This window comes from Macrotis lagotis, chromosome 1 (assembly GCF_037893015.1).
Source record: "Macrotis lagotis isolate mMagLag1 chromosome 1, bilby.v1.9.chrom.fasta, whole genome shotgun sequence".
Classification (NCBI taxonomy): domain Eukaryota; kingdom Metazoa; phylum Chordata; class Mammalia; order Peramelemorphia; family Peramelidae; genus Macrotis; species Macrotis lagotis.
In genome coordinates, this window is record NC_133658.1 from 396,042,960 (window position 1) to 396,055,808 (window position 12,849).

The 12,849-nt window shown below is 35.3% G+C and overlaps 1 protein-coding gene and 1 long non-coding RNA gene across 7 annotated transcripts in view; one reads left to right on the plus strand and one right to left on the minus strand.

Moving 5' to 3' along the window:
* Nucleotides 1-12,849, minus strand: part of GALNT10 (polypeptide N-acetylgalactosaminyltransferase 10) — a 167,674-nt gene that overhangs the window by 65,427 nt on the left and 89,398 nt on the right. The gene's annotated exons all lie outside the window — the stretch shown is intronic.
* LOC141506106 (uncharacterized) overlaps nucleotides 1-12,849 on the plus strand; it is a 79,273-nt gene that overhangs the window by 37,889 nt on the left and 28,535 nt on the right. Inside the window, exons 3-4 of one of the 5 annotated variants that reach the window (XR_012473769.1) lie at nucleotides 2,548-2,805; nucleotides 3,975-4,218. The exons of 3 other annotated variants lie outside the window; for them this stretch is intronic. This is a non-coding gene — a long non-coding RNA (uncharacterized LOC141506106). Of the gene's footprint in view, nucleotides 1-2,547; nucleotides 2,806-3,974; nucleotides 4,219-12,849 lie in introns of those variants that run through there. One more of the 5 variants, XR_012473767.1, reaches the window with a different exon arrangement.

The following is a 12,849-nucleotide window of genomic DNA, read 5'->3' on the forward strand; positions in this document are numbered from 1 at the left end:
ATGCATTCCTCTGTGTTTTCCACTCCACTGTTCTCTCTCCTCCTGTCTGTTGAACTAAACATTACTTTCCATTTCTAAGCTCGTCTTTGATTTCTTTCCTTTTAAGAATATAATGTCCTGGTCCTATTCTTTTCCCTGTCTAAATATATTCTCTCTTTGTGATTCTAGTGCTTAATAAAAGTTTACTTACTTATTGACTCTTTCCTAAGTGATACCATCAGCTTCTATGGATTCAATGGTAATTTTACAAGCAGATGATTCTCACATCAATATGCTTGGCCCTTATCTCTCTCCTGAACTCCAATCCCACATATCACCAACAGTCAGATGGACATTCCACATGTCATCTTCCATCGCATGTGTCCAAACCCAAACTTGTTGTATATACCCTAAACTTACCCTTCCTTCAAACTCTGCTATTTCTGTCAAGGGCACTGTATTTGTCCTAGCCACACAAGTTTGTAACTGTAAAATCATTCTTGTCATTCCCTTATATAAAATCTTTTGTCAAGTACTATCAATTTTTCCTCTATGGTATTTTTTTAATCAGCTTCCTTTTCTTTACCCACAGGAAGACATACCATTATCATGTCTTATTTCAATTATTATAATAATTTCTTAAATTTAGTCTCCCTGCTTCCTATCTTTCTAGCTATCCCTGCTTCCCTGCTAATCTGTCCTCCCTCTAAATCTAAATTTCATATAGTTGCCAAAATCAATACCTCAAAAGTACAGGTCAGACCATGTCTTCTGCTGAAGAACCTTCAAAGGCTTTTTGTTGCCACAGGTAAAAATGTGAAGTTTCAACCTGGCGTTTAATGTCTTTCATGATCTGGCCACAACTCATTCTTCAAGACTTATTTATTATTCCCTTTCTTGTACATTATATTCCAAACTGGACCCAAAGCTATTCTCTGAACTTGAGATTCCATTCCCTTCATTTTTGCAAAAGTTAACCCTCATGTCTGGAATTTGATCCCATTTCATTTCTGCCTGCATCTTCTTTAAAAGCTTGCTTTCCCAGATTCCCTGCTCCTCCTTACAGTTATTGAGTGCTCTCTTCCATCCTTAAATTATCTTGTATTCACTTAATTGTATATGTTATTTCCACTAAGTAGAAGCTTTTTGAAGACAAAAACCCTTTCACTTTTTGTCTCTGTATTCTAAAACCAAGCATAATGCCTTAGAATAGGTGCTTATTAATATGTACTGAATTTTATCAGTGTTCTAAGGTCTCTCTCTTCTGCTTCTAACCTTCTATGTTCAAAAATTCCTTCCAGATCTAGCTAACATTCTAGTTTTTCTCTGAGTGCAAAAGTTATGTCTCTGCTTTAGCAGAGCTGGGTGGGAGTGAGAGTAGATAACAATATAATTTTCAATCTGGTAGTCTTTCTACCTCCTATTCCTTTAGTGCTCAAACATTAAGGTGTCTCAGTTTGCTGCAACTCCAATCCTAATTTGAGAAGAGTAGCTGGAAGAGAGGAGACTTCAAAGAACAAGGAGTCGAGCTTTTAGAAAAAGTCTCCTTAGTCCTGAAACTATCACAAGGATACACATGGTACTCACTTTAAATATGTAACACTTAACATCAGACAAAAATGCCTTACAAAAGTTTTTTGGGGAGGGTGAGAAATGGACAATACTTGGCATTTCTCTCTCTCAGAGTTTTTTTGAATCAATTGAAAAAATGTCTACATTTAAAAAAAAACCCTAAATTTCTATGTAAAAGTGAGAAAAATGGCATGGAGTAGTAGAAAGAATGGAGGGCTTAGAAACGTAAGACCTGGGTCCTGGTCCTGTGACTTAGCTTAGGAGTAACCCCTACCCATACCTTAGCTTCAGAGTCATCCATATCCATACTATAAACTTTGCTGAAGTTATGTTAAATTCTTGACTCCTTAATTTTCTCAATTATTAATACTCAAAGGAACCTACAATTTCATTAATTTAAGTATTTCCTCTGTTAAGATCACAATTCATATTATGTCTGCTCTTTATGTCTCTTGTCCTTGTACTCCCATGAATCCCTCACAGGGGATCCACTCAATTATTTGAATTTACCAAGAAAGTATAATGACTCTGTAATTATTCTCTCTTCTCCCCATGTGAACAACCCTTCTTTTTCATAGTTCTTTGGTCAACCCCTTAAAGCTTCCCCTGCTTCATTTCTTAGTCACAATGTATCACTGCTTGCTAATGTTCACCTTTCATCCTTTCTACTATTTCTCATGTCAATTTCAATTCTTCAGAGATCACGGTATTAATGATTTGCCACCTTACAATTAAAAAGATGAGCCTTTCCTTCACTGAAGAATTTGGGGGGGGGGGGTCATTAAAAGAACTGGACAATTTCCCAGAGGAAATTAGGTTGCTTCCTTCCTTCCTCCTGTTCAACACTGGGACTAAATATCTATTTGCACTGTCTATTTAAGACAATTACACTGATGGATGGGCTCTCTTGGTTGTCTACCCGACTGCATATTAGGTATTCTTCAGTTACTCAATTTTTCCGGTGTGAACACTTAAGCCAATTCTTTTCTATTACAGATCTTACTTGGGAGATTCAGCAGTGATCTGGGACTTGATATTACTGCATATAATCCACAAATAGTAGCATCTGGAGGATCTCACCATCAATAGGGAAAATCCATTTTTGACGTGGATTCTACCCTAGATCTTCTCCATGACAAAAGAAAATAGCTCTAGTGACTGCATGTTACCTTACTTTATGCCTTTCTTCATATTAATAATCTGAGGGAAGTTGAACAAGGTGCTGTTTTTTTTTTTGCTGTTACATCTTTCAAGGTATCTAGTATAATTTTGACCTTTATATGGGATATACTTAGTTGAAGGAGAGCTGTTAAGACAGTGTTTTGCTCTACCACAGTATTTTTATAGTCAAATAACAATTACTTTGAGATTTTGAATGCTCTTTTAGTTAGTTGTGTGATAGTAAAGATGTGGACTACTGTGGAATATTGCATGCAAAAGTCTGTTTTATTTTAATGCTCTTGTCAAGGATATTCTTGATATATGCATGGATTATTTTAGTTAAAATATTATATAGCTAGGAAAGCAAACTTATAGGTGAATAGCTATTGATATTCTTAATATATCAATATTAGGTATATTAATGCTAAGGAAATAAATACTTAGTATATGAATATTTTTGGTAGTTAACAAGGTATAATATATTTTTCCACACCTTTGATATTTTCTCTCCCTTTTGATATCCCGAAAATCAATACCTAAATGCCCTGAAAACTGTTTCAAATTCAGCACTGAACTCTTATATTGATATGGGGTCCAGTGCAGCTTCTTTCCCTATATTTCTTCTCTTGGGAGTCATTCTTATTTCATCTATAAACATACCTGGGAATGTTTAAAGTTCAAATGTGATTACATTGCCCTTGATGGTGAAAAGAGTTTATTTTTTTAATCTTCTATCCTTATTTCCAATTTTATTCCTAAATGTTCACAGATGGTTTAGTTTAGTTGGGAATCTTGTCAACCACTTTAAACTGATTTTTCTGTCCATTGCTCCTTGTTGTTTTATAAGATGTTACTCTTCATAATCTTTTATTTTCTTAAGTTTTTGCAAGGCAATGGGGCTAAGTGCCTTGCCCAAGGCCACACAGCTAGGTAATTATTAAGTGTCTGAGGCCAGATTTGAACTCAGGTACTCCTGACTCCAGGGCTGGTGCTTTATCCACTGCACCACCTAGCCACCCCACCTTCATAATCTTTCAACATCCTCTGAAGAGTTTTGCAAATTAGTCTAGATTCTAAATCAATGTCACCCTTGGAAACACTGGTAATATAACATTTGGTAAATAAGAATTGGCTTAGAAGGTTTTTTGCTTCATTTAGTCTCCTTATTGTATCAATTTACTTTTGCTAGTTCAACTTTTATATAAAATAACCATTTCAAAATTTTCATATTAATAACTTTATTTTTTCTCTATTCATTCTAGCTTCTATTCATACTGATTTTGCTTTAACAAGTTGGTGGACTGACTGTGCTCAGAAATTGGATCAGTAAAGGCTTCCATATTATAAATAATTCCTGCTTGCCAAAACAATCAGTTCATATTCTATGATATTACTGAGTACTTGCAATGTCTAGAGACTTCTTTAATTAAGCATTTGTTAAGTTATTATTACTAGAGATGAGACACTTTTGAATGTACTTGTGAATAAATCATCCATGAGGTTTAGAGACTTCTTTGTATTTTACAATTCTTTGACCTTCTTCATTCCTTACTCTTGAATCATATTTTCCATACATATTTATTGTTCTTACCTATGATAACCTTTACAAAACTAGACCTGTGATTTCACTGGCATAGCAAATTCCTATGGGGAAAATATCTGCCAATGCATATTAAGAACTTATTCGTAACTCAAGAGTCTTAGAAAATTCCTGGGGCACTGAGAAGTTGAGTGACTTGCCCAGGGATACATATGAGATTTGTTTTAGAAACAGCCCTTACTAACTCTAAGGTCCTCCAGTTAATCATTTGCCCTCTAATCAAAGTCCCTGTTAATTTAATTTGAAGTGCTTCTCATGAGTTCTTTGAAGAAATTTCCTATCTCTTCATCCTCTGCAACACCTTTGCACATAAGATATATTATTTTCATGTTGGTCATTTTCTAAATATTTACTATGAGTACTGCAGAATGAGATAATTAAATATTCCATAAAACAATGTTTCTTGATGCCTTTGGATGCATGATAATATCCTCTAATTCTTTTATTTGCTTCTTTAAAGAGAACCTATGAATCATCCTTTAACTACCCATGTTTTGTCTTTTGGTGTTAATTATAATCTCAAGACTGTTATGATTCAATTCTTCCAGGACTGTCTTTTCAGTAGGCAATGGGAAAAGATTTCACATTTAGAGTATAAAGAGTTAAGGTAATATTTATGAATCATCTAAAAGTTATGTACTTCTTAGCATCCTTGATCTCCTTTCCTGCCACAGTTCCTATAGACACAGAAGGGGCCCATACATAACTGAGGACCATCCTGTACTTTTCTTGGTCAAAGAATTTATCACTAAGTGGCCATGAATACTTTAGATGAGCTTTCATAAACTCCTATTCTGAAGAGTTGAGAAAATTCATTTCCCTCCCTTTGTAGACATGAAAGGAAGATAATGGGTATGGAATATTGCTTATAATGTCTGATGTGGTTTTCAGACTTTGCTGGATTTTTTTCTTCTTTTCTTCATTATGAGGAATGGATTGCCAGGGAGGAAATCATATTCAGTAATGAAACTGAATTAAAAAAAAACTTTCTCTGATGCCTAACCATATTATGGTGATGACCCTGGGTTCTCAATGAAAGAGGCTATGCCAAGGGAGCACAAACTAAAGCAGTTCTGTCAAGCAGCAAAGGCTCTGAGCATAGTACTGGCAACAGATTGTGTCTGCTTTAGGAAGAGCTCATCAACAGCAGGCTCAAATGTAAAATAGGCATAATAACACTTGTAAAAATGACTGCACAGGGCTGTTGTGAGAACCAAATTAGGCAATAGATAAAAAACCCTTTACAAGTGTAAACAGAGCATGACATAAATGATTACAATTATTAACAACTCTAAGCTTAGGAATGGGTGCAAGGAGAACTAGCTTAGATATTGAGTGACACAGCAACACAGAAAGATGATTAATATTAAGAAATACTAAGTCAGACTCTTAGAAAGAAGAAAAATATATTTTTCAGATCAAGGCTGGCTTTCAAAGCCTTGAAGTTCTTTGGTCCTGCCTCTTCCTTAGGATGCCATAAAATATTAAGGCCATAAAAGACATTAAGGTTTATCCAGTTGACATGTTTTTGTGTCAGTGACCCCTCTAACAGTCTGGTGGCACCTGTAGACCCTATCCCAAAATAATGTTTATAAAATGCATTGAATGAAATACCCAGTATTACAAAGGAAAGCAATTATACTGACATAGTTATCAAAGTATGTTTTTTAAAATCAAGTCTACAGACCCAGTTTAAGAATCCAAGATCTAATTCAATCCCTTCATTTTATGGAAGAGAATTTAAGCCCTAAGAAGGTGAATGACTTTTTCAAGGTTCAAAGCAGATTCGTAGAGACTTTGAAATAATCTAATCTCTTTTTCCAGGGGCAGATTGGAAGGAGGACACTGACAAAAATCCAAGAATAAAGTTATTAAAGTATCAAAAATATTTAACCATCTGAGTGTGCATTTGTATCTAGCTTATTTCTAACTGATATATTCATAGGTAAATAGGATTATCTTATTCTAGATTGGTGTGGTTATAAAGTAGATTTGGAAAGAATAAGTCACTTGTGGTCAGTTTAAAGTACTGGCAAAGTTGGTTAAATCCTGAATGGACCTGATATATGCTGCTGTGGATATCTGAATAGAAACATAGGGGAGGGACCCATATGGATATAAAGCACATGGATAGAAATCATTTCCATATCCTTTATTTATTCAACCATTTATGTCTAGAGTCTAGACTACTTGGGATAGGCCTCTCCATTTCTGGTTAGAGTTCTGGACTTGGAAAGTGGCATAATCGATTTCTGAGACCATACTTGAAGCCTCTTTCCAAAATATTAGAGCCTGCTATTATGTCCTATAGGAATACTTTTGATAGTCCAGGATGACTTCCATATAATGCTTTATAGTCAATATTAAACCAGAATTTGCATGGAGTGTTTTGCTGATATACATGAAATAACTAAAGAAAAGTTTTCAGCACCTTGGACAGATTCTCCAGAAAGGATTCCCATAAAACCAAAATTAAGCATCATCCAAGACAAGAAAGTGTGGACAGCTCTGAGTCTGCCCTGGCAAAAGGAGGATGGAACTATTCAAGGACTGTTGTAAGATGCATCTAGTAGAATCAGATTAGTTGCCCCTTCCTGGAACCTTCTTCAGCTCCATTAACTCTGACAGTGAGTAAATGAAAGCAACTCTTATAAAATGTCTCTTCCTTTAACTTAGTTGGGTTTTCAGCCAAGAAAGAGTCTAGACATCTAGCCATCCTCAAAGATCTTGCTTTCTGAGGAGGTTTTATTGAAGCAAGGAGAGTTTTAATAAATAAATTGCCTGGAGGCCACACAGTAAAATACAATATAGTAATTACACAGCAGAGTGCTACTGTGCTCACCACACACAGCTAGCTTTCACAGTCCACTAACAGATACACAAATCAAATAATATGTTATGGAAAGTAGACAGTGCAACAATAGACTAAATAAACTGCTTATTTAATTCAATTGGAGAATTAAAAATGACTTCAAATTTAGACAAAGAGCACCGTATGGAACAAAGTCTTGAACTTATCCTTTTTTCTATCTCATGGATAGTTATCTATGTATATGTATGTGTATGTATATGTACATACCATCTATCAGTTTATTCCATGATCTTTAAGTATTTGTCAATTTATGAGGTATAAACACTCATAATGAAAATTTAACAAATGGCTCTGGTTTGAATTGGCTATAGTCCCATCAATATGAAGCAGTGATAGATTGGAGCCAGGAAAAGAAACTTCCTCTACCAATGCAGGTTGTCACCTTACAGTCTTAGAGAGCTGCTTAAAGCAATAAGACTTAAGTGATTTGTCAATCTGGGGGGGGGGGGGGTCAGAGGCAGAACTTGAATCCAGGTCTTTTTGAATTCAAGGCCAGATCTCTATCCATTCTGTCATGCTGCCTCTGCACAAAGCTCACACACACTAATTTCAGAAAAGAGAGAGGACTTTAGGAAATGTCATTTTTAAAGAGGTAGGATTTGAATTGAGTTTTGAAAGATGCTAGCAGTTTCAAAAGGTAAAAATCAAGGAAAGAGGGGTGGCTAGGTGGCTTAGTGGATAAAGCACCGGCCCTGGAGTGAGGAGTACCTGGGTTCAAATCCGGTCTCAGACACTTACTAATTACCTAGCTGTATGGCCTTGGGCAAGCCACTTAACCCCATTTGCCTTGCAAAAAAAACCTAAAAAAAAAAAATCAAGGAAAGAGAACACTAGAAGCCTGGGATAAATCTGTACAAAGGCATGGAGGCAGGAGATAGGCTGCCATACAAGGGGAACAAAATGTTGTGTGTGTGTGTGTGTGTGTGTGTGTGTGTAAGTCATACATAATTAGTTTACAAAGACAGACTGGAGTCAAACTTTGGAGGAATTAAAATTCCAGAGGTAGCAGTGTAGTCAAGGTACTGTAGAAATCAATTTGGAATTATGCCCCCAAAGCTACTAAACTGTGTAGACCCTTTGACCCAGGGTTACCACTCCTACATCTATACAGAGAAGAGAGAAGGAAGAAAAGGAATCATATGCAAGGGAGATCCCATCAGTTTGGTAATGGCTAAACAAATTATGGTCTATGAATGTGATGGGATATTTTGCATGATAAAAATGATGAAAGATTATCAGAGAAATATGAAAAGGTTTGTATGAACTTATGCAGAGTAAAAGTAAGAAGAACCAGGAGAGTAATTTCTGCAATAACAACAATATAAAAACAAACCAAAAGACTTAAGAATTATGATTACATGACGACAAACCACAATTTCAGAAGAACAATAATGCAACATATTTTTTATCTCCTAAGAGGTGATGAACTCAGGCAGGTCTATAATTTTTGGACATTGCCAATGTAGAATTCTTGACAATGCATATTTACTACATGGTTTTCTCCCCTTCCACTACAGAAGTGAGATGGGAGAGATAAAATAGATTGTTGCTAATTGAAAAAAAATTAAATTAAAAAAGAAAAATAAAATATAAGTGGCTGTGTTTTATGCTAGAGGTAATAGGGAGTCAATTTGCAAGTTTTGTGGTACATGGATTGGAGAAAGGAGAGATTGGGAGGGGATCCTTTGTTCTCAGGTAAATAGTCATAAAAACAGAAGCGGACTGAAAGTCCAGAGATTCTTTTATTAATTAGCTATGTAACCCTAGGCAAGTCACTTTATTTCTGGGAACATCAATCTCCTCAAATGTTAAGATGAGAGGTTTAAAAATGAATTCCTTCCAGCTCAAATAGTCTATGATTTAATGCCTCAAAAAGAAAATAGTCTCATTTTAATATGTTGTGGAATGGATTAAAGCTTCAGAGAAGTATAGGTCAAAATCATTTCTAAGATCTCTTTTGACTCTAAGATTATATGGAGAGGTTGGTTAGTATGGTAGAAAAAGAATTAGAGTAGAGATTATAAGACCTAGGTTCCACTCTTGAGTTCTGCCATTATTAACTTGCTGGGTTGCTAGGGAAATCATTTCATTTCTCTGGGCTTCACTTTCTCTAGCTGTAAAATAAGGGGGTTGGACCAGATGTAATTTAAGGTCTCTTAGAAACTGAAAGTCCCTTACAGCAACCAAGCCAATAATCCTATGGCTTAATCCTCACATTCTTTAACTGACAAGTTTGGCTATGATGATATCAATGAGATATGGCCTTTGGTCTATCATACACACACAGGTTTGGTCACTAATTTGTCAAGAAATCAGAAAAGATTCTTTTATAGATGTAGATGAAAACTACACAGGAGACAACAGTTAAAGATCTGAGTGGTGCTAAAACAAGGTAATAATAGCTTTTCAAACAAAATCTTCCCTTAGATTCTTTTAGCTGTCAGAAGGAACTAGGTTAAAACAAAAGAGAAAAACAATCATACATAATCTAATAATTAGCTGTCAGCTACCAAGTTCTTGCCTCCCTGGGGGCTGTAAACTTAGTAAGTCCTCAGGTAACAGGATTCTGACAGGTTAAAATATTTGGATCATTTAAATGATCTTAAACCACTGTTATTTCCACTCAATAGCAGATATATAGGTGGCCTTTAATATTTGGCCAATTATGTCAGTTTAATATTAAGTTACCTTTTATACAAGTTTCTCTAGGACAGCTGGAGTAAGAAGAAGTGAGTTTCAGTTTCATTTGGCTAACATTTATTAAATATCTAATATGTGTGAGGAAGCTTGCGAGTGTGAAAATGAAAAGTTATGCAATCCCTGACGTTAACTATCTAAATTTGGGAACTTTACTTTGCAGAGCAGAGGATCAAATAAGATAATGCACTTGAAATTACTTTATTAGCAATTATTATACTAAGATTTGCAGTATTACTCCTTTTAATATATGTAAACTTCAAAATTAGTTGATTTGGAAGCACTATACCTAATTCTACAGAATCACATGAAGACAGAAAGAGACATCTACCTATAGGGGAAAAAATTTTCCACATTTAGTCCACCAATTTATAATTAGAGTTAAAAAACAAGTGAAAAGCCCAAAAGGATAAGAAATGGTTTAAATGGTACTGATAATATGACCTTTGGTTTTCCAAATGGTAGGCTGTGATATTTTTTCTTGTATGATTCTATTAACCTTTTTATGTTCTTAATGTTCTTATCTGTAAAATGAGAGACTAAACTTAGATATCCCTAAGATCTCTTCCCCTTCCATCTCTAACATTCTCTGTTCAAAAACTTGGTTTAAGATTTCTGAAAGCACCAGTGTTTTCTTTTTAGTCATTGTTCACATTCTGCTACTTCACTTTGGTTAACCAGAAAATGACAAAGGTGGGTTGGTGGCACACTGGATAGAGAACTAGGTCTGAAGTCAGGAAGACCTGAGATTACATCCTACTACAGACCTTTACTATCTGTGTGACCCTGGGTAAGTTATTTAGCCTGTGCTCCAGTCTTCTTAATTATAAAATGAGGATAGTAAAAGCACCTACCTCCTAAGGTTGTTATGAGTATCAAATTTAGAAAGCACAATGCCTGGCACATAGTAGGTGCTTCATAAACACATATTTCCTTCCTTTTGTCAATTTTGTGTGGAGAAAGTACATAGTGCTTCCCCTATGATGATGCTAAAGAGAAGAGATGCAGAAATGTACCTATCTTCCTGCTTTGTAGAAGTGAAGGCCAATGGATGTTACATACAAAGCCAAATAAGATTGATTTTCCTAAAGTACAGGTCTGTTTGTGTGTTATCCTCATTCTCTCCCTGTCACTATCTCCCCTCAATACCTACCCTTCCAGGCTGATTACACTCTTTCTCTCCTCACCAATCTTCCATCTAGCCATACTGGCTTTTCCCACTGCTCTACCCACATAGCACTCCATCTCCATATCTTTTCACTGGCTGTCTCCCATGCCTGAAATGTAGCTCTTCTCCTTCAACTCTTGGAACTCCTAGTTTCCTTTAAGACTCATCTCAAGTCCTTCATGAACTTTTTCTAACCTTTCCTTCTACTCCCTCTCTAATCCCTTGCAGTTTAGCTGATGGCAAACTCCCTGACTAAATTATAATTTTTTAAATATTATTTTTTTTCCAATTACATGCAAAGATAATCTTCAACATTAATCTTTTTTAAGCTTTTGAGTTCCACATTTTTCGTTCTTCCCCTTCTCCACAAAAGTAATCTGATATGGGTTATACATGTACAATCATGTTTAACATATTTCCGTATTAGTTGTGTTGTGAAAGCAGGATCAGAACTAAAGGGGGAAAATTATGAGAAAGAAAAAAATAAAACATGTTTCAAAAAGTGAAATTACTGTGCTTTGGTCTGCATTCATATACCATAGTTTTTTCTTTGGATATGAATGGTATTTTCCATCACAAGTCTTTTAGAATTGACTGTGATCATTACACTGCTGAGAGGAGCTATGTCCATCATAGTTTATCATGTCACAATGTTACTGTTAATGTGTTCTATCTTCACTCAACATCCAATTCATGCAAGTCTTTCCAGGCTTTTCTGAAGTCTTCCTGCTCATGATCACTTACAGAATAATAGTACTACATTCATATGCCATAATTTTGTTCAACCATTTTCCAATTGATGGGCATCCTCTCAATGTCCAATTCATTGTCACTACAAAAAGAGCTGTATAAATATTTTTGTACATGTGTTCCCCTTTTTTATGATTTCTTTGGAATACAGACTTAGAAGTAGTATTGTCCTGACCCAATTATACTGCATAAACTTACATATACATACATACATACATACATACATATATGTATATATATATACATATATATATATATATATATATATATATATATATATATATATATATATATATATATGGTCTCCTCCATTAGAAAGCTGTTTTAATTAGTATTTATCCCTAGGGTTTACAAGGTGTCTGGCACACTGTATGCACTTAAATGCTTATTGATTAATGTATTGATTGATAAGGTGAATTGTAAATTTTTTTCTCTGAAAAATTCTTTGTTACAAAGGATGGCTTGCTGGATAAGGAAAGAGAGGAGAGAGAACTATTTGGAAATGAAGGTAATGTTAAAGTAAAATATAACACTAGAAGAACAATTTTTTTTTACTGTGTAGTATCCTCCTGGCCCAGAAATTTTCCTTTTTGTGGTGTCTAAAAGGTCCTTTTTTTTGTCATCAGGCTTTGGACTCAAATTCTTCAAAAAAGAGAAGAATTGACTAATGTTTTGAAGAGCTTCTCCTCCTGAGTGGGAAGTTTTATTTCTGAGTGACAGTGGAAATTCTTGGGCAAATGAGGGTATATGAAGAACAGGTGCAATTTCCTTTTAGATCAGACAATGTCTTTAGTGGAACTGTCATCATTATTCAGCTACACATTGAATTCTGGCAGTCATGTGTCAGATATTAGATGGAAGGACTGTTTGTTTTTACCAGCTGCCTCTTGTTCCCAAGAAACTGTCTTGGTAAATACAACCAACTCTGAAAAAAAGGAATCAAAACAGATTGGCCCTATTGATTTGAAGCTTCTAGGAGCTATCTGGACTCTGTGCTGCATGGTAGAGCTGGCCAGCTGGCATTACCGAGGTCTGCCTGCTCACTCTCCC